Below are 23,149 nucleotides of genomic sequence, written 5' to 3'. Positions count from 1 at the left end.
ATAATTTTATATATTTATTTTTTTCTCTCCTGGCTTTCACGACATTTTTGGGGCATGTTGATATTTTGGTAAATAAATATTTTTAATTGGTATAGCCATGCTTAAAATATTTCTTGTAATTAACAAGCTGTCCGAATGAAACTCTCGGCTAAGTGGGTCAATTCAAAAGCCGCGCTATGGCTACAAAAGAAATAAATGAATACCATTTTTTGCATTTAAAAAATAATACTTTTTATACCCTGAACCCATTTTCAATGGGAAATCAGGGTATAATGGTTTTGTTGAAATGTATGTAACAGGGAGAAGGAGGCGTGGCAGACCCCACAAAGTATATATATTCTTGATCAGGGTGACGAGCTGAGTTGATTTGGCCCTGTCCGTCTGTCTGTCCGTCTGTCCGTCTGTCCGTCTGTCCGTCTGTCCGTCTGTCCGTCTGTCCGTCTGTCCGTATGTATGAACGCGTCGATTTCAGAAGATATAAGAGCTAGAGACTTCAAATTTTTTTTTAAATGTCCGTAATTACAGCGCGCATATCAAGTTTATCATTAAAATTCGATAACTCATCCCGATCTTTTTTTATCGATAAAAAACCTTATCGAAAACCAGTTATAAAATTATATCTTCTACACCTTTATTGCTAGAGTCTCCAAATTTTTAATGTATACTTATATGCAATTTATACAATTTCGGTTTTTGTTAAAATTTACCCCCCACCCTTAAATTCACCCCCTCACCCTCACTTTTGTAAAAAGCGTATTTCAAATACTAGAGACTTGTGCTTTGGCGATTACATGCATATCTATGTTATAATCATAATCTGAAAGTTTCATGAAGATCGTACGTCCATAAAAAAAGTTATTAAACAATTAAGTTCTCATAGTAAGCGCACACTGCAGCCCATGCGTGTTTATGCGTGGGTGCTTGTGTGTGTATGTGTTTGTGTATGTGTGTGTATGTGTTTGTGTATGTGTGTGTGTATGTGTATGTGTGTGTGTATTTGTTTGTGTATGTATGCGTGTGTGTGTGTGTCTGTATGCGTGTGTGTGTATGTATGCCTGTGTGTGCGTACGTGCCTGTGTGTGTGTGTGTGCGTGTTTCTTGTGTAAGCTGAAAGACGCGAAAAATTATTGAAATATCTATTGCTCCAAGGGTTCAGGGGATCTCGTAGTCGAGTAGTCTCGACTAGAGCTTTCTTACTTGTTTAATATTATTTTTATTAAACTGAAAAATGTTTCGTTTTTCATGTGTAAAGTTTGACATCAGCAGAAAGCTAAAGTACAAAAATAAAAAAAAGAATGTTTTGATTGAATGTGAATGACTAGAAGATACCCTAGTTACTTAAACTTAAAAGAAAATTTATTTCATAAATAATTCTGCATTGCCTCAGAGTCGCAAAAGATTCTGCTTAGAAAGACGATCGAAGCTCCCGCCTATAAAACACACTTCGACAAAACCAATATACCCCATTTTTAACCCAATTTCATATAAATAATAGTAGCAAAAATGTCTAAAAATGTTGTAGTTTATGTTTGGGGCTTAAAGTAAACGCCAAACGCAAATCAAGTGTTACTAAATTGTGAATAATGACTCCATTCAGCCAAAAAAAAAAAAAAAAAAAACTCAGTTACACACTCACACAACCACCGAGACACACACATATGTAGCTGACCAATTTCGTGTTACAAAAGGCCAATACAAACTCTAACGAATCTAATCAAAAGATAAACTCACGCGCAACGACGACGAAACCCTCCTAACGAGTATTTTAAAGTTTCAATCAAAAATTCGTTACACTTTGCATGCGCTGCGGGGTGGCGGGGCAACGGGGCCAGCGGGGCCAGCGGGGTACAGCAGGGGAAGTGAGCTGTTGTGTAGATGGCAGCTCGTGCAGCTAATAAGCCGTGGCTTACATAAATGCGGCAACAATCATCATTTTGGCCATCGGCCGCAAACACGAAATTATGATTTTTATTGAGGAATTCGCACAGCGGGCGGTGTAATTAATCAGCGGCACGGAACGTGGCGGCATGAAACGGGGAACGAGCGCACAGACGAGCCAACGGATGGCTGGACGGGTAGCTCCGAGTGTCGGGCAGGCCAACTGCAACTGAAGGTGACTGCAGCTGCGACCTCTGCGCGATCGAGTGTTTGGGTTGGGGTCAATGCGTTGCGTATGAGTAATTTTTAGCGGGAATCCCGCCACGCTCTTCGCTGCCCGCTGTGAAAGTGAGTTTAACGGTAGTTTGCCTAACAACAATTTGGAACGATCAACGCAGTTTGATATACATAGATTGTTGCTATTGTTGTTTCTCCTCTTGTTGTTGTTTAGGTGTTGGCCCACACACACAGCGACACGCTCTCGCACTTACACACACACACACATGCAGATCGACAGCGATATTTTCAATCAAGGCGTCCAGTGCCGCTTGTTAGCCTGGCCAAAAGCCACTTAAGCCGTACCTAAATTACGCCAAAATCGATTGCAATTGCGTTGATTATCGCCGTTGCAGCAGCCATTGCCAAATTTATCGGCCGCAAATGCATTTCACGCGATATTTATGTAGTTTGGCCCAATATATATGCATACATACATACATACATACATATATATATATTGGTAGCAACAGTTCGATGCTTTGGCCACCGGTTTTAAGAGGCCGCCGCCGCTTTTACGGCCACTGCGCTTATCGTGGCAATTACAACGAGAGATTTATATGAAACCGCGACGTTGCAGTTGCTGCAGCCGCTCCACCCTCGGCCGCAATCCCAATTGGAGTTTGGGGCCAGCACCCGCACGAGGCGCACAGTTCAAACGCCGCCAGACGGCAGCCAAAAACGCTCCAGCTAATCGACAACTGTTTTTGCTGTTGTTGTTGTTGTTGTTTTCGGGCCACAAATGTCGAATTAAATGGATTTTTATTGAAATCAAGTTGCGGCCCAATTGGCAACCAGCTGAAAATGTGGACAAGCCGATTGCACGCGATAGAATCTAATTGGCTGAGATTGGCTGAGAAGCGAACCAAAATAATTTCCAGGCACATTTGCAGAAATTAAAATGTTTCCTCTTTAGCTTTTTGCCATTCACTAAGCTCAACAATTGCCCAAATAATGTCAGCTGTTCTCCATGCACTTGCTGTCTATAAAAATTTCCCAAATAGGAGATTCTTCTTCTTCTTCTACCTAGCACGAGCCATTCGCAACGAAACTTACATTTCTGTTAAAATTTCCCATTCGCTTTTGGCACCAACACTTCCATTTCAAAAATGTCCCACTCTTCTTCTTCTGCTATTCACATAGAATCAACCGCCTGCCGATTATTCTTGTTGAGCATTCCACAAGCTGCTCAGATTACAAACGAAAATAGCCATCGGGCCAATTTGATGCACTTTTGTCATCCAATATTATTCACGGCCTGGTGCGTTACTAATTGGCAGCCGATCTTTATCTAATCGCGCCATGAATTACAATTCCAACTAATTACAGTACCTTTGTGAGCTGGCCCACTGGATGTGGGCTGACCAAGCCCAAGGAGCAGGCCAAGCAGCGTACTCAATGATTTATTCGTTTGTAATTTCCATGCGAGCCCACGATCTGAGCGCCAATGAGCCAAGCTGATCCGCCAGAGCGCTTATGTGTGTGTGTGTGTGTTTGTGCTCCAGTGAAACATGCGACAGCGAACGCAAACATGGACACTGATCGCACAGCAGCGGGCAAAGCAAGTAAAAGGCCGGCAGCGATTTCCACAGCCAACTGTCTAAACTGGGCCTAAAAATGATGGCCTAGACTCGAGCACACACCCATGCAGGTGCCAATGTGTGCGTGCCTGTGTGTGTGTGTGTGTGTGTGTGACATCGGAGCAGCGTCGACTAATGAAGATGCGCGATGCATCATGCGCGCCTGCCTAACAACCACGGCAGCAACCCACCTTCAAGGTGCCTCGCTGCTGCGGCCAAAAGCCCAGAAGCAATTTTCGTAATCAGAGAAATTCATAAAAATTAAAAGAGTCATTTGCATGTTGTTGCAGGGAGACGATGGACAACACCAGCAACAACTACAACAACAACAACGATGGCAACTGTCGGCGGGCTCTGTCGCTCTGGTCACCAAGTATGTGGCAAGTTGTGGCAAGTAATGCAAGAAGGATTTGCTCTGGTCTACGGACTGGTTTTTGGGCGGCCGGGAGGCAGCTCTCGGCATTTGGGTGTAAAATAAAGGAATGACTAATTTTTCAACGTTTCGACGAATGATAAATGTGGCATGTGGCGAGCCCGAGAGCAATCATGTTGCACTGTCACTTGGGCACAGTCGCCGTTGCCGTTGCCGTCGCAGTCGCAGTCGCAGTCAGAGTCGCACGTCGCCTAACCTCTCTGCTGCTGCCGCATGTTGCATGCTGGAATTGTTGCAACGTCATAATTATCCATCCACGTCCTCGTCCGTGGCCCTGAGAATGAGTAACGACTCTGCCGGTAAATGGACAACGCCAGCCGTAGCCCCAGTCAGACTCAGCCCCAGCACCAGCTTTAGCCTCAACTTCAACTCAACTCCTGTTGCCGGCCATTCATCCTACATACGCAGTTCATTTCATACAATAACTGAAGTTCTTTTTGCGTCCAGCTCCCGTCGCATAGCGAGCGCCATTTGGAATTTAGTCAAACTCATCGCAGACACTGCAGAAATTTGCATTTTACAAAGTGACGAACGTCCATTCCCCACACATCTTAAGCCATTAAGCAGGTTCCTGACAGAAGCCACCATGAACGAGATTTCAAGCCACCTAAAATGCCAAAAATAATGCTGGAATGTTTCACATACATATGTGTTCCATGCACTGACTGCCAGAGATTACATAGAAAGCACAGGCAGAGGCAACTGAATGCTGAATGCAAATAGAGCTTGGAAAGCTCACTAATACTAGCGCAAATGCTGGTTTACGAATACATTCACTCGTGGCAAAAGGAATTCATTTCTATTCAAGGTGGTCCAGCAAAGACATTTCTCATTTCGGCTGCCCTCAACCCGGCTCGAGTGTAAAGTAAGAGATGATGCCCTAAAGGAATCATTTCATAGTCATCATCGGAAGTACTAGTGCAGGACCACGACCGGACTGGGCTGGCCTGACCATGGCCTGACCATGGCCTGCCTTCGTCAGATGTTGATGATGTTTGCTTGACTGTTGTACTAGAGCTGTTGTTAAACTAGTTTGGCTGTTTTTTTTTTCCTCTTCATGCTGGACCGAGCATTTAATGAAGTCATTAAAAGCGGCGCGTGTGGCGCGATCTCAAATTACTTCGCATAACCGAAAATTACATACAAATGAAGGGAGCTCTGGCTCTAGTTGGCTGCTTGCATGCGACTGCAACGGCGACTGCAACGGCGACTAGGACGCGCCCAGTAGAGCTTAAAATAAACGCGGGAACCGCTCTGCAATGAAAACAAGCGTTTACCTTGCATCAGGGGCAGCTAATGGAGCTGCAGCTTGGCTTTGCGCGACCTGCTGCTGCTGCTGCTGCTGCTGCTGCTGCTGCTGAGCGACTGTCAAACCGGTAGAGAACCAACAACCAGACAACCAACAACAACAATTACATGCAACTACCTTCAGAGCTGACTGCATCCGCGAACTAATGGACTGTGCAAAAATGAGTGACGCAGCATCAGTTGTGGCGGAGCCATCGGTGAGTCCTGCGGCGAGAGCAGCAGCTGGACAAACCAATGCGACGACAAGGGCAACAACAACGTATGCCAAGTCTTTATATGCAATGGCCATATTTAGATAAGGTAACGACAAAATTTTTACAATTTTTACAATGCTGAACCGACTGACAAATGCACACATGCATCACACAGCAGCGGGACGTGGAGGAGGCTGAGGGAGGCCATAGAGAGGAGTTGGTTAGGTCTCGATGCTGTTGCCTTAATAAAAATGATGTAAAACGCAATGGGAAATGAAATGAAGTGAGGAGCGAGCACTCAGACAGCACACGATGAGAGTTAAATTCGTGTTGAAATAAATTAATTGCGCTAACTTGCAACTCATGCGGCACACAGGACGAGCTAGAGCTGCAGCTGAGCTCAGCCCAGCCCAGCGTCCTGCAACTGCATTTCCTTCCCTCTCCCCTCTTCCCACTTCCCTCTTGGATGATAGGCCACGGCCTAGCGACACATGTAGCGACCATGTTGCATTCCCGGCTGCTGCAACAGCCGTTGAAATTGTCGTCGTTTGGAGCTTCACTCGCCTGCAGCATCGTGAGTGCCATCGATCAAAGTCTGCGTGCAGTTTGAGTAGTCGCAGGAGGAGTCTCAGACGCAAACACAGCAAGAGAGGCGCATGAAGACGGCGGCGTAGAGCGAGCAGCAACTGGCTATGGGAGACTGAATCTGAATGGTGAGCGCGCGGTTTTTTGTCTCGCCTCGAGTCAAATGTCCACAAATTAATTTTCTTTATTAAATTTCAGCATGAAAAATGACGCGAAAAACGCTTCCGCATGCGCAAAACTAAAATGCAACTCAGGTGTCGGCTACCTGGCTACCTGGCAACCTGGCAACCTGGCTGAGACCAGCTCCTGCCACAACTCCTGGCCAACTGCTTCGCACAGCTGAGTAAACTTTAATTTGGCTAAGACAATGTGCCGTTTTGAAAGATTCTAACCGGTAGCCAAAAGTATTTAATGGATGCCCCAAGTCAAGTGCTATATAAATGTTTGCCCCATGTGCAATGATTAATGCGCAGCATGGATTATGGAAATTACTCCCAACTGAACTATGGAAGACCTATAATGGCGTTCTATTCGAGTCTCTGCACAACGAATCTGGGTAAGTCTTAGCTAATATTACTTAATATTACCCAATGCAATGTAATGTGCCATGTCCGTGAGAGCTAATCAAACCCGAGACCTAATTAAGGGCCTCAAATGGTCTAGTAAATGCCTCAATTTCATAAAGAATACGTTCTCCAGCCACTAATGCGCTCAGAGAACAAACGAATCGAAACCGAATGAACTTTAATGAGCCCCAAACGCCGAACAGTGATAGTTGAGAGGGAGAGAACGAGAAGGAGAAGGAGAGCTGGAAGGGCTGAGGGCTGAGGGCTGAGGGCAGAAATATTCCAAGTCATTTCCACACACAACTTCAATTAGGCGGAGTTCAATTCAATTTGGTGCATGTAGTAGGAGCAGGCAAGCCAAAGGAAATAATAAGGCGTAACTAAATAGGCGCTTTAGTCTATAATCATGACACAATTTCCGCCAGCCAGCCAGCCAGCCAGCCAGAGAATCGCTTCGCTGTTGAGTGTCTGCCTTGGTTTGGTTTGGTTCAGGAAGTTCACATGACTTTTGCCTTCTGTGCGATGAGTTGGCAAAAATAAGAATGCACAGGGTATATCGGGCATATAATTCAATTGACGGTGCTCGCGTCACAGTTGAGAGTTCAACAGCTCCGCTATTCGGCTTCTCCATAAATGCCAACGATGATGCGTAATAAATTGTATATTAACTGGAATTTCATATGCAATGGGCATTGTTCGCCAAATTGGAAGCATTTTCCCTGGGTTTTTAGCTGTTATAATAAATATGTTAATTCGTTGGCCTTTTTAGTGGCAACTGGGGCAAGTGTCACTCATTCGCACACTCAGTTTCTGTATGACAGGTGCACAAAGAGCTTGGCTCACCCCAACCCAACCCAGCCTAGCCCAGGCCAGCCCAGGCTACACTGAAAGAAAGCGTGTGCAGTTGATGTGGCACTCTGGGCCTATAATTAAGATAGCTAAGTGGTGTAAATGCACATTGCTGGGGCGTGTGTATATACACATACAGACACAGACACTCATACTCATACTCATACTCATACTCATAGCCATAGTCAGAGTCGGGAGTCATACAGACATCTGTGTGTCTGTAGGGTGTATGCGACGACTATCTGGAGGAAGTGTCGGGTTCCTGTCTATGCCGTGGAATGCGCGAGGCATAATTTGTGAACAATTACGCTTTGTAATAGCATTTAATGACTTCATTTTCCGAAATGTGCAAAGCACCGACAGCAACTAGCGCCGCCGCTTTCCATACCATTAACATTACCAATGCGATCTTATCACACGAGCTCTGCATACGGCAGATAGCTGGCCATAACCGCATGGCCAGGACTGTAAGCGAACTAGATGGATGAGTTTTAAAAAGCACAAAATGTGGGGGATTTTAACAGGCTATATTTAAACACATACATATATATACTATATACATGATATAGGGTAAAACTTAAGAATATTAATTACTGCTGACAATGTGGATGCTGATGATCATTCCAATAAGAATGATCATACTAATGTCAATGCTTATACTGCTAATACCAATGGTAAGGCTAAAGAAATATATTTTATTTAAATAAAATGATTAATAGGGTAATTAATATCAATAATATATAATTTAAGCTCATATGAATTTAAAATAATATTAATACTTATACTAGTGCTATTGCTTAGAATTCCTTAGTTTTCAATACCTCGACTAATGCTCAGGTTAATAATTCTTATTATGCTAATACTAATGCTATACGCTATGCTAATAAAGAGCAATGTAATACAGATGCTAATGATATATAGTCTTTCTCATTTGCTCACATCCCCGTTAATCATCTCAACACTACACACAGTATATCATATATCTATTTATATGAATAGGAGATCTTCAAATTACCAAGACTTTTATCTCACAATTTTCTCTATTTATGTGTAGATGCTCTTTAAGCGCAACATAAATCTCTTAACACATATTCCTAGCAATTTCATCTGAAACTGTGTTTCACTTATCGTCATTCCAACATAAATCACAAACGTTTCCAGTTTCCATATATCGTCTCTCTTATCTGTTAAGTTTGACCAACTCTCTCAGCGTCTCTCAACTCGAGCTGTTCAAGTGATTCCATTCGTGTCCCGGAATAAAACCATGTGATTTGCTCATTTTAGGGTGGAATTAATGTTCTATTTCCATATGGGCAGGCATGGGTAGTCGAATCTCTGCGAGATGCGTACGTCCTTGGCTAAGTGCAAAATAACTCGCAGCGAGAGCAACAACAATTTGTATGGCAAATTGCAAAAAGCTTTTAACATTATCAGAATGGTAATCTGATCCGATTATCATTGACTGGTCACATGAGGAGCAGCGTAGAGCGAGCGGCCCGGGTATTGACCAGCTAGACGAGCGACGAGCGAGGAGCCAGCCAGCCAGTTTTAAGCCCTAATCCATGGGCTGGGATGTCATTAAAGCTATTTAAGAGCCAGACGACTGAGACAATTGGCCAAGCGCTTGTTGACGTTGCATTTGACTCCGATCCCAATGCATAATCGTAAACATCACTTTGCATAATAAGAATGCTCCATCAATTCGCGTTCGCTTCAGCCTCAGCCTCAGCTTCGGCTTTGGCTTTGGCTGGCCTCCACTCTGGCCGGCCGGCTCTATCTAAAGTGATATTAATTAAAAGATCATTTATATCAGTGCTCATAAAATAGCAAAATGTTAACCGCCACACGAAAAACTGCTGCTGACATACGATGGCCTCATCAGTGCCACTCGGCATCAACATGAGAGGATGTGGATGTGGATGTGGATGTGGATGTGCTTGAGGATGGGACAACTACCTTGTGCTTGGGGCACTGAAAAGAAGTTGTCGCTCAGCGCGTTGATATTTATTGATACTGACAATGAACTCTGCCTTGTGCTGTGGCAACTCCTCCTCCTGCATATCCTCCTCCTCCTCCTACTTCTCTCCTTCTGCTCCTGCTGCTGCTGTTCGTCGGCTGAAGATGACAAGTTATGCAAATCGTGGAGACACCAAGATCAAAATAAACTGTACGCATGCAGCAGCCGAGCCGAGTGGGCAGAGGACATGAGGACAAGGTCATGGGCCCTGTCCGAAACGAGTGCAAAAGTGAAAGATTGATGGCGAAATTACTTGAAATGTTTGTACGAGGCAAACTTATAGATGTGGCTGGCTGTACGGCAGCCGCATCTGCTGGGACGGTGTGCTCAGCTCTGTCCAGCTGCACAGCTCATCCATGACGCTGCAAAGCGCAAACGTAAACAAGGCAGCGACTTAGACAAATGTCGCGACGTCTCTGGCCAACTCGGTTGATCAATCTGCAACGCCTACCCGAAATGCTAAAGCGAAGACGCCAAACCTGTCTGTGGCTCAGTTTAAAGTCATGGACCACTTGGGCTCTTGCCTACTTTGTAGCTCTGAAGCACCACTGTCCAGGGCCTTGGCTTTGGCTTTGGCTATGGCTATGGCCATGTGACCATCAACTTGTCGCAGTGCCGGCCTCGACGACTGGGTTGGGCCTGCCTTCAATCAGTCGAACGCAATTCGAGTTGACAACATGTCGCAAATGCGTGCGGCGGGGCGACCCAAGAGATGCAGGGGGCAGTGCCTGCTCTTCTTGCTCCTCTTGTGCTGGGTATGTTACAACATGGTACACTCTTATGATTATATAGATTATATTGCCCTGCCTTGTCTTACCTCGACTTGACTCGACTCGACTCGCATGCGTCGTCGTCCTTCGCCGCGCTCACTCAGCCGCATGTAATCCGCGTGGCTGCATGCAACGTCGGGCAGCTTGTTGTTGCAACTGCGGCACGGCGGACGGGCGTGATTGAAAGATTGAGTGCCAGGCACAATTAAAGTTCTGTATGATGTATGTACACATGGCAATTGTCGCAATCCCAATTTGGCTTGGGGTTTGTCAAAGCAAATGCCTTGGAACAGGTGCCGATCCGAGTGCTTGAACAGCATTTAGGATCGGCTAATGGCCAAGGTGCGATATGGGCTGACACATTGAGTTAACTATGAAATTGATTGGTTGCCCAGCTCGATTATGTTCAATGCTTATGAGAATTGCAGAGAAGGGCACTCTTTAGGGTTACTCACTGGAATATTGGGCTAGCATTTATGTAATGATATATGATTATGAGAATCGCATAGTGGGCATCAGCTGTTGACTTAAGAGAATGTTCATATGCGTATGTGGAAGCTAACTTGCATGTGCATGTACATGAGCGCATATGCATGCACACATGTTGAATAGCACGCATGCAGCTAGTTTCCCTTGTGTATCGATCAGTCACTGAAGTTGTTTGGAAAGTCTTTTCTTTTATTTTCAATATCTATATAAATATAAATATTTTCTATATAGATGCTTAACTTGAAGATAAAGTTAAGTATTTCTCCAGCGGCGTTTACATTTCCTCACATGCGAGCTGATGTTTGGCAGAAAGAAATCATAAAATACATTCAGCATCTGGGCCGCTATCAAACGCTTTTCAATGGCCTTCAGCGCGCACCTGTCCACACGGTAATCGCCGCGTATGCGATGCAGGGGCAGGTGCAAGGCTTAAGGGAGGGGAGGCGGGGCACGATGCTGCAACAAGTTGTACATGGCGGAAATGCGTTAAGATACGACTTTAGGTGACTGTGTGTGTGTGTGTGTGTGTGTGCATAACAGATACATTAGGTGGCATAAAAGACCGGCTTATTGACATGATAATAAAATGCTCAGCAATCAAAATAATGCAAGACTTGCTGGCAAACGTATAGAAAAGCGGGGAAAATGCATAATAGAACAAGTAAGAAAGCTCTAGTCGAGACTGCTCGACTACGAGATCCCCTGAACCCTTGGAGTGCTAGCTATTTCAATAATTTTTCGCGTCTTTCAGCTTACACAAGAAACACACACACATACACAAACACATACACATACAAGCACCCACGCAAAAACACGCATGGGCTGCAGTGTGCGCTTACTATGAGAACTTAATTGTTTAATAACTTTTTTTGTGGACGTACGATCTTCATGAAACTTTCAGATTTTGATTATAACATAAATGTGCATGTAATTGCCAAAGCACAAGTCTCTAGTATTTGAAATACGCGTTTTACAAAAGTGAGGGTGAGGGGGTGAATTTAGAGGTGGGGGGTAAATTTTAACAAAAACCGAAATTGTATAAATTGCATATAAGCATACATTCAAAATTTGGAGACTCTAGCAATAAAGGTGTAGAAGATATAATTTTATAACTGGTTTTCGATAAGGTTTTTCATCGATAAAAAAAGATCGGGATGAGTTATCGAATTTTAATGATAAACTCGATATCCGCGCTGTAATTACGAACATTTTACAAAAAATTTGAAGTCTCTAGCTCTTATATCTTCGGAAATCGACGCGTTCAAACATACGGACAGACGGACAGACGGACAGACGGACAGACGGACAGACGGACAGACAGACAGACGGACAGGGCCAAATCAACTCAGCTCGTCACCCTGATCAAGAATATATATACTTTGTGGGGTCTGCCACGCCTCCTTCTGCCTGTTACATACATTTCAACAAAACCATTATACCCTGATTTCCCATTTTCAATGGGTTCAGGGTATAAAAAGGTGAGCTGCGAAAATTTGCAGTAATTTGAGATTACGTTTGGCATTACGAGTATTATGAAAGCCTGCCGCATGCCGTTTGCCGCATGCCAAAAACGTTGCCTCGGCTCAAAAGATGATGCCGCAGACAGTCAGACAAAGGCCGCAGCTGTTAATGAATGGCACTGGCCATTGTTGGTAATGGAGTGTTTGGGCCATAATGCCACAGCTATAGCTACGGTTATGGCCAGAGTCACGGTTATGGTCAACAACAAAAGGCCAAGGCGACGCTGACGACGTTGTCGTTGACACTGCGCAGATAAGCGCGATAAGAAAAGTCCAAGCTGTCGAATTTAACGCCATCTTGGCCAAAATAGCCCGAGCTGATGCCAATTTTCTTGGCCAGGCGATGGGCTGGGAAAGGGGAGCCAGCAGCCAGGCAGCAATTAGACATGGCCAACGTCCAGGCCGCAATTCAGTGCCTAATGCCGCATTATTAAGCGTCATAATATAATAAAAGCTGCGAGTGAAAGGCAGCTGTAAATATATAAAAATGTATATAAACATATATATGTACAACTATATATACTTATATAGCCAATAAGGAAGCCAAATTTAAAAATATAAAACTTCTTTAGAAAGTTGTAATAAAAAAAAAAAATGATTTAATGTTGAAAGAATTAAAAAAAAAAATTAAAATATGACGTGGAAAATCATTATATGTAATAAAAAATTTTATTACAAAAAAAACTCGAAACTATATATAGCATATTATATTTGATTATATTAAAAATTATTAACAAAACTGGGAAAGCTGGGGAAAAAATAAATTGTATTAAGAACGTTATGATAAAATACAGAGTTACAGAGTTACTTAACTACCATACTGCTATTCAGAAGCCAAACTCTCTAAACTTCATATCTAAGAGTTATATATGATACAGAATATGTCCTGTATATAGACTGCAGAACTCTTCAAAGATCGCACTAAATCGGAATAATTTCTATATCTGAGTTATTCGAACTATTAGCTCGGCTTTTTAACACATCTGACTTAATGCCTTACGATCTGGTCTTAAGATCATATCCTGAATGTTCACACATTGTGTTTGAGTCGCCTAAGGCGCAAAGGGCTTAAAGCAAAGCTAATGTTGTCTGCTTGTGGGCAAATATTTGTCTTTGATTTAAGCCGTAGCTGGAGTTGAACGGCTCGGACTTGGACTTTTGACCAATGCCCACTGGCCATTGTCTTGGCTGCGGCTGTGGGTAGAGAGGAAGCTAGGCCATGCCAAAATGACATGCTAGACAGAAATCATGATTTGTTAGCCAAGAGTCGTAGCTCGGGAGTTTCGGAGTTTCCAGTGTCGAGTCTCGAGTCTCGAGTCTTGTAGCTCGGGTCTCGTTTACAGCTGCGCTTTCAGCGTCAACAATGAAATTGTCAAGTGTTGACAAATAAATTTGAGGATTCGAGGAGATTTACTTATGCTAATGAAAGACACTTGTCACACAAATATCTACACACACACACACACACAAACAGGCCAGCTCTCTCTCTCACCCAGTCGCTTGGCCATGCGGCATCTTCTTTAAGTTTGTCGACAACGTTGGCTTGCATAAATACAGAGCCGGAGTTGGAGCTGGGAGCTGCAGTTGGAGCTGCGAAATAGCAAAAGTACCGTAACAAATTGCCAAGTTAAAGAATTTGACGAGAGATGCAAAATGAGCGAGAAAGAGTTGTTCGTGGAATGGGCATGAAAATGGTAAATGAAAATGTGTATGGAAATATGGAAATGGAAATGGAAATAGAAATGGCAATGGGAACGGGAATGGGAATGGGTGTTGGGACAGTCATAGAACATGCGCTGCATAAATATTTATGAGTGCTCAAGGATTTCCTAGTTCCTGCTCATATAGAGAGAAGAAGAAGAGTTTAGACTTGCTGCACATTGACCCTTGCTATACGTATATTTATTATCAGTCAGGTACGCGGCTCATTAAAGTCCGAATTTCACACGATCATCAAATTGACGCCTTTATATGGCCCGATCCGAGCTGAAAATCCTTTGGCCAGGTAACAACAATGTCTACGTGTTATAAAAGCAGCTCTCCAACATTGTAATGAACTGAAAATATCTTCAGCTGCATCGCTGAAGCTGTGAGTTCAGCTAGATAAAACAATAAATCTCTAAACTATAACCGCTAAATTGCACTCACTCGAACTTACACACACTCTATCTGCATCTCGCTCGCACGCGCTCTTTGAGTGTTGGCAGCATAATTGAGTAATTAAGCGCAATGCGCTCGCAACATAACGAAACCTGTTTACGCTCAACACACTCAAAGCAGAAGAAACGACGCCGGCAGAGCCGACGGCAGCGACGGCCAAACAGGTTTGTGAGCGAGCGAGTCGGAACGACGCGAATTGAAACGAACTTACGCAAAAGTAGCCGAACTGGTTGGCGAGTCAGCGTCGGTTCGATTGCAACGGGGTTGCAGTCGAACCGTGAGTGAGAAGCGCTCAACTGAGTGCAGCGCAGCGGCGACCGAGCGCTTGAGTGAAACGACGCGCTGCGTTTGGAGTCAGTTGATTTTAGGCGCTCGTACGACAAAATTCGGTGCGGCCGCTCGTTTTGTTCTTTCGTCTTTCGTTCGTCTTTCGCACATGACGACAAAATTCGCAAATTCCGTAATACAAAAAGAAATAAACAAAAATTGATCGAGAATTTTGAAGAAAATCAATCAGAAATTCACGAAAAATTATGAATCTTATGTTTGTGTGTTGTGCCTAGAAGTGCCTCTCGCTCCCGCTGCCTAAAAAGTCTCAGTAACAAATTGCATTTACAGTTAAAATAGATTTAGAATTTGATAAAGTGCCAAAGTTTTAGTTGGTGCAACAGGATACGATTTGTTGCATCCGCTATTCAACAGTGCAAATTGATAACAAAGTGCAAATTTCGTTATAATACAAATTAAATATAAATAAAAATTGAAAAATAAATAATTAAATAAGAAAAGTAAAAAAAGAAGAAAATTTCTAGTGCTGTCAATTGGACGCGACGCCTGCGCAGCTGCCAATTCTAATTGGATATTTTGCAAAGCGGAAACGGAAGCGTCTGCACGCCATTTGCTAAAAGGAGGTAAATATAAGAGTGACTTTCAAATCTAATTATACACAGTTCTAATTGGATATATGTGTCGTCTATTCTAATTAGATGCATTTGGCAGTGTGCTGCTCTTTCCTTTGCTATTGCTTTTGTTTTTGTTTTGATTTTGCTTTTGTTTTGGCTGGCTTTCGCTTATCTAGCCATGTATCTCGCTCGCTGTTAGCCTGGTTTTATAATATCCATGATTAAATTTGACAGTTGACAACTTTTCTCTGCTTGTCTGCCATTTAAGTGTCTCTGTGTTTGTGTATGTGTGTGTGAGTGTGTGTTAGTGTTAATGTTTATGTTTGTTTGCATTTTGTATAAATTGACAATTCAACTGGCATTTTACAAGCATCACAAACATACACACACACACTCACACGCATGGCATTGAAACAATGTGTTAGTGTGTCTGTTTACTTTACAAGCTACTTAATGTTGGCTTAAATATAAACATTATATATTCATGTACTTCAACTGGAGCAACAACTATTATAATGTGACAAAACATTTAGCCCACTCTGCAAGGGCGTGGCCTCTCACTGTTGTTTGTTATTGTGTTTTTTTTTTTTTGTAATTTGTTTCTTTTGGCAGTGCAAAACTTTGACTTTCTATGACATTTCAGGTGAGTCAAAGGTTTGCACCGTCAGCTGTTGAATGTTTCAACGTGAACTCTTCTAAACTTCTTTCGTTCTTTGTTGAGAAAGTAAGTTTGAATGAAGAATGTAATTTAATATAAATGTGTGGCTATGATATGATAGTTGTTTGCTTGATTAGTTTGAAATGCCTGAAATGTCTGGCAGACAATGAAAATTCGTATAAAAAATGATATTTATTCTTTTTGTCAATCGAATTTATTTGCAATATACATACAGATATCGTGTGACAAAAATACAAAAATAGATTTATTTCTATACAATTTGACTATTGTCTTGGAATCAACAATTCAAATAATAGTATATATATATACATATATGGCTGTATATATAGCTACATATTTCTTGGCGGATGAGTTCTCCAGGTAGCTCTCTTAGACAACTTAATAATTAAGATCCGGCTTTGTATAATGTTTTTACTGTTGTCGTAGGCAAAGGGTTCATTTGCAAGACTTGCTTTACTACAATAATAATAATAGTCTGATAGCCATTACAAGTGTATAATATTCTGGATTAGAGTAAAAAAAAAATAGCAATATAATAAAATATAATTATAATAGAATATTTATTTTATAATTTTATTTGATAGGTGTATTATATAAAACTTGCAAAAAAAAAAAAAACTTGTATGACAAAAAAATAAAATAAATAAATAAAATAAAATAAATAAAAAAATAGATATGTATTATAATTAAATACTAACTCTTGCAACAATTTTGTTAACACATTGATTGTGGTTTATTTTTATTTATTTTTTTTTTATTTTTATTTTTTTGCTAGGTCTCACTGATATTTTTATGAACGCAGCTATATATACAGTAGAATTTATATAATTTTTCTTTTTTATTATTATTTGTATTATTAATAATTTTTATTAATACTAAATTTTCTCACTACATGCATACACAAAATTTGTTTTAATAGCATAAGCCATATGTATTTATAATTACATTTAGCCTGTATTTTAGTAAATGCTTTTAAATACATCTATACCAAATAGTTATGAAGCACGCACTTTTAATTAAACTTAATTACTATCAGAAATCTTATAAATACTTATTAATATATTGCATAAATATTGAATTGAAACAACTTTAAGCACGCATGCCTTAAGTGTTATCAAGAGCAAATTCAAATGGAAAATGCTCGACTGAAATTCAAATAAGAATCATTTAGCTGTTGCCATTGCTGGAAGCCATAATATTCCAGCTCATTTACAGTTGACTTTATGCCAATTAGAACTTGTAGCTCTATCTCTGTCTCCCTAATTGATGTTAATTGAATTTGCAGAATATTATTTAGTAAAAGTCTTGGCACAGCTGCGAGCAGCTGTTACACGCTTACACGTTTAATGCAATGATAAAACATCGTCAAGTTGGCCACATATCACAATTAGATTGGCTTTTTGGCCTTGTTACAATAATAACCAAGCCACAGCAGCAGCAGCAGCAGCAGCGGGCAAAAGTAACTCGAGAAGCTGTGGGCCACAGATAGTGTAATGTGGCCATGGACACGTGCCACTTAGCCCTAAGTCAAATGTTGCACAAAGCTTAACCAAAGCTGAACCACTCAAGAATCAACTGTTGGCCAACTGCAAGCGTATTAAGTATACGCAGCGTGCGACAAGCCAAAAGTTTCAATTAACTGCGAGAGAAGAGCTTAGCTCTTCTAATGGATATATATGTATACATATATATATATATATATATATATATATATATATATATATATATATGCATTTAAATGAGCTAGCTCAGCAGCTAATGCTTGGTTAACAAATGCCAATTGAAATCTTTAATTAAAAGCCTGACAATAGTTGCGCAGGGAGCGCTGGAGCAGCCGTTGCTGCGGCTCTGTGGCAGCAACAGTCGCTGTGCTGCAGCAACCACTAAGCAACCCCAATGAGCCGGCAGACATCAAGATCTACGGCTAAACAAAAGGTGTCTGGCTGCCCGAGTGTGTGTGAGTATGTGTGTGATTGTCTCTCTCTCTGTTGCTCTGCCTCTCTGCCCCTCTGCCTACCAGCTTCAAGTGCCTAACAAGGCGACAACGATACTCGGCTGCTTATCAATGCGCCTCCCAGGGCAGCCCCCATTCATGAATGTTTTGTTCAAACGCTCACATGTCGTTCCCAGCGAGCGGGGGAGGGGAGTGCCCCTAATGACAGGCGGAAAAAAAGAACACAACAAGAGAAACAGATTAAAAGTAGGGGTGTCTCAAGTTCAAGTGCAGCTTGCGAAGGCTTCCTGCGTCTAGACGTGGCAGACAAAACTGTCGCAGACTTTTCACTCCAGTTCAAGATTTTTGCAAAAGGCAAAGCAGATTTGAATAAACATTAGACGGCTAGAAAGACACAGAAAAAGAGAGGGAGAGTGAGATATATATATATAGTGTAGGCCAGAGCGAGTTAGCTAGAGTGAGAATTATAATGGCGCTGTGGCCATAAATTAGCCAGAGCTGGAGACACCAAAGCAGCCGAAGAAAAAACCGAATCAAGAGGCAATTCTATATGCATATATAGATACAAATATATATAGCCATACATATAGCTGTATGTCTATGCATATATCAAGCCTATATATACATATATATATATATAATTCTGTGTCAGCTCATCGACAGAGACATCAACGGCTTCGTTTATAAAGCGAGCTAATTTGAATTAAACGAGTCAAACAGCAGCCGCAGCCTCAGCCACAGCTGCTCCTCTCCCTTCCCCCCCCTCTTGCCAGCTGCGGCAGCCACAGAGCAACAGAGACCCATCTTTGATTGGGCTCGTCGCGTACGTGTTGCAAATAACATTTTGAAAATCTAAAAATTTGTCAGACGGAAGTCGCAAGCAGCTTAAAGCAAAAAAATACGAAATACATAGACACGGCTCAAAGTTCGTGCATAGCTCACAAAGGGCGATTGCTAGACATACAGTTTTTTACCTATTTTAGTTGGGTTCTTCAAGAATTTGTCTTATCTAGTTAGTGGCTGCAATTGCTGACCTTGGGCTGGTCTCTTTTACTTTTGTGGCATTATGTAATTCTTTTCAAATTGAACAAGTCAAAGGCACGTCGTGTTGACAGAGAGTGAGAGAGAGGGAGATAGAAAAAGTAAGAGTGAGAGGGAGAGAAAGAGTGAGATTGAGAGAGAGAGAGAGAAAGATATTGCTTATATGTTATTTGATTTAGTTTAATAAATACAGACATGCATATGTGCAATATATAAATATTACTCATATAGCTTCATTGATATCTTCTAGAAGCAATTAAATTTTATAATAGTTCCAAGTCAGAGAGAATTAAAATCATATAATAATTTTACAGGCATATTATAATAATATGATGTATGTATGTATATATTATTATATACATTTATAATATATACATACATACATCATACATCACATACATACATCATTATTAAAAAAAAAAAAAATTATATATGTATATGATCTATATAAATAATTACTTCTTGTCCTGTTTAATCTTTAAAGTTTTGCGTTAGCTCGAAAGATGTTTCAGATGTTTCTTCTTTTTCCCATTGTATCTGACAACTTTATGATATATTAGCCAGATTCGTATGCTGTGAATATGTTAATAAACTATCTAAGATATAGAGCGGCCAACTTATATAGGTAAAATACCTTAAATAATAATCCATCAAGACAAAGGCAATCAGATAAGTCACACATCAACACGACTTGAGCAGAAACAGATCTGATCTATAGGATAGTCTGTTATATATACATGGTATTCCAGCTGTTAGATGCTGCGTGACAAAATGTTCATAATCAGAGCAAAGCATCATAAAAATTTAGCAAAAGTTTTAGTTTTTGTGCGGAAAAGGCAAAGCAAAAAGCAAAAAATGTATATTTGTGCTGAAAGAAAAGTTTTGGTAGTTAGTTTGGTTTGGTTTGATTCGAGCACGTTTTAGTTTATGGCTAAACTAAAACACAATTTGCCGTTGCTTTGTGCTGTCGCTGGGAGAGAAATGTTTGTGTTTCCCACAGTCCAATCAGAAACTATGCAAATTGCTTGCTTTTTATCTAATCTAAAACGGGGAACACTGCGACATATGAGTGTTGGATATAAACTTTATGTGCATATGTATATGTATCATATGATACGATATTTAGTTATGGCTCAAGCAACAGGCAGCCGAGCATGGCCAAGGGCTCAAAAGAGACGGGGAGCGAGAGAGAGAGAGAGAGGGAGAGGGAGAACGAGTGGGAGTGAGTGAGGTATGGTTGATGAGCTCTAATTTTGAAATTATACCAAATTATTGCCGGCTTTAAGAAATGAAAGAATGAACTGAAGACAACTTAGCAGCTAGCCAATTGGAGTCCAACTGGAACCCAACTGGAGTCGGCTTTGGCTTCGGTTGTTTGGTTTGCCTGGGTTTCTTCGGTTACAGTTTGTGTTGTTCAAATTGTCGCTGCCTGTTGCTGCTCTGGTTGTTATTGTTGCTGCTGCTGTTGTTGTTGTTGTTATTGTTGTTGTTGCTTGGCACATAACAAGTTAATTTTCATGTAAATTTCTGCTTTTGGGCCCGGCTGGATCACTGGCTCACTGGCTGGCTGGCTGCCTGCCTGGCAGCCTTTCATATAAAGCAACAAAGACAACAACAACCGGTTAACATAATCACTTAATTTGCTGATTGTGTGCGTGGCTCGTTTTTTATTTTTTATTTTTTATTCTTCTCTTATTTTGGGATCGTAATCGTAGGCGCTGGGAGCTGGGCGCTGGGCGCTGCGGGTCAATGTAAATGGAGCAGACAAAGGAATATACAACAAATACACAAACAAATATATCTGAATCTAAATCGTCATCTAAAACGAGGCAACAAAGTGTCAATATTATTAAGTGATGATGTTCAATGTGTTCTCAAGCCTGATAAATGAGCTGCTGCAACAAAGCCCAACGTAATATGAGTGGAATAGAGAGGGAGGGGGAGAAATACGGAGAGAGACAAAAAGAAGTTAAGATATCTTCTAAGCCCAGTTGATAAATTGTGTGGGTATTTATGCGGCTACCAGAAAATAATTTACCAAAAACTAAAACCGGCAGCAAGGGCAAAAACTGTGTATGGAATAAATAACAAACTTGCTAAAAACAAAGAGAACACCAAATAAAACACACGTAACACAAAAAAATTGGCAAACACACACACACACACACACATACACAAACAAGCGCAGCATAAAAAAGTCATTCAGCAAAGCAACAAATCAACAGCAAAAACAAAACAAAACAAATATTAAAACAAATGCTGAGTTATTAGCACGCCAAACGCTAGCTGCGACGCTGACGCTAACGCTGACGTTGCGTCGGCGTGGGCAGCGCTTGCCGACGCGTCGGGTCGGGTCAGTTGGCGGCGGCTCTGCAGTTTGTTGTTGCCTTGCTGTTTGGCTTTTGTTTTTGTTTTCGCTTTATGCTGCTTATTCATGGCAGTCACAACAAAAACAAACAAACAAACTGTGAGTGGAAAGCTTGCAGAAACGGCAAACGGCAACACGTGAAAACCGCAACGCAAAGAAATGCAGCAGCAGCAGCAGCAGAGCAAAAAGTGGAAGAAAAAAAAAAATCACTTGAAAATGACGAAAATAAAAACTAAAATGCAGCCCCACTCACCCAGAACATTAACTTGCATGTATTGCACCGAGCGTGGGTAGCTCCAACAGTTGGCAAAATTGATGAAAATATAGTTAAATTATAGATAAAATATTTCATTGCAAACTGTAGTTGCCTATGGAAGGAAATATAAGGGTATAATATAAGAATAGCATATAATATAAGAGTGGTGCATTATAAGAGCTGTCACACATATGCTCTATGTACGCTCAGAGTGAATGGCAATAGAAGGAGAAGGAGAGAGAGAGGGAGAGCTGGCAGTGAATGCTAAACTCTGGAATCTATTGGAAGTGCTGAAACGGTCGGAAAGAAAACTTTGCAGCTTAGGCTGAAATGGAACATATAATTGCTAGAACTTTACGTACACCACTCGCTGGGTACGTCGCACTGCACCTAGAGCGGAAATTGGAAGTAGGCAACTGTAGTCATTTGCAGCTTAGGCTGTGCAGTTGATTAAGCGTTCTATAACTGCTCGTACGCCCCTCGCTAGCAACGTCTGGCTGGCTGTCTGCAGCCGTGTTTGTGTAACCATGCATTTATGATGATTTTAAGCTTGCGAGCATCATCAGGCGACCCGAACAGCTCAGCCGAGGCAAGACAGGGACGAGCGAGAGGAGAGAGATAAAGAGAGAGGCGGAGAGAGAAGGGGTACAGGCATACAGATCCGGCGAGCATTAAAGCAGCTTTAACTATAAATAAAACCGAAAGGCAACAATAGCAGCGGACAAGGGCGTGAGGGAGGTGGTGGACGAGGCAGGACAACACACATGCGAATGCATCAAAAGTTGCACTGAAACTGAGCCAAAGACGAAGACTCCACCAACAACAACAACAACAACAACAACAACAACAGCAGCAGCAAGAGCAACAACAAGAGCCACAAAAGACACGCAGCAAAAACAACGTAAAATAATAATACAAATAACTATAGATGCATAGATAGGAGCTGCTAGTTAGATGGACGAGCGAAGGATGTGGCATGGGGCATGCAGCATGCAGCATGCAGCAGCTGAGGCCGTTGGCAACGTGCTCATCATTATCATCTCTGTTGTTGTTGTTGTTGTTGTTGTTACTCTTGTTGTTGCTTGGCCAATGCGAGGCCGTTGCCATAATTGTTTAGCTAGCGTCGAGCAGCCGCCCTAGCCTTGGCTCACCTGAGCAGCAACTGCTGCGGCTGCGGCGACTATGGCGACTGCGGCTGCTGCTCTTTTGTGCAGTCATGTGCAGCCAAGTCAATAGGCGAACGCCAACGCCAAAGCCAGAGCAACTTACTCCCTTTTTCAGCCCAACGTCCAGGCTGTGGCTCCAGCTCCAGCTCCAGCTCTGG

General features: G+C 41.9%; 1 protein-coding gene across 7 annotated transcripts in view; it reads left to right on the top strand.

Moving 5' to 3' along the window:
- Positions 1–3,292: 3,292 nt before the first annotated feature.
- The window catches only part of LOC108614472 (uncharacterized), an 81,521-nt gene continuing 61,664 nt past the window's right edge, over positions 3,293–23,149 (top strand). For 2 of the 7 annotated variants that reach the window (XM_089466926.1, XM_089466922.1), the window contains exons 1-3: positions 3,293–3,415; positions 3,484–6,382; positions 6,453–6,810. The gene's annotated coding sequence lies outside the window, so the exon portion shown is untranslated. Of the gene's footprint in view, positions 3,416–3,483; positions 6,383–6,452; positions 6,811–14,932; positions 15,537–23,149 lie in introns of those variants that run through there. The other 5 variants (XM_089466924.1, XM_089466925.1, XM_089466923.1 and 2 more) reach the window with 5 other exon arrangements.

The sequence above is a fragment of the Drosophila arizonae genome, chromosome 4, assembly GCF_054131065.1.
Source record: "Drosophila arizonae isolate 15081-1271.41 chromosome 4, UAZ_ARI_1.0, whole genome shotgun sequence".
NCBI lineage: Eukaryota > Metazoa > Arthropoda > Insecta > Diptera > Drosophilidae > Drosophila > Drosophila arizonae.
Note: the sequence above shows the minus strand (reverse complement) of the source record. Positions and strands in the feature narration are given on the sequence as shown.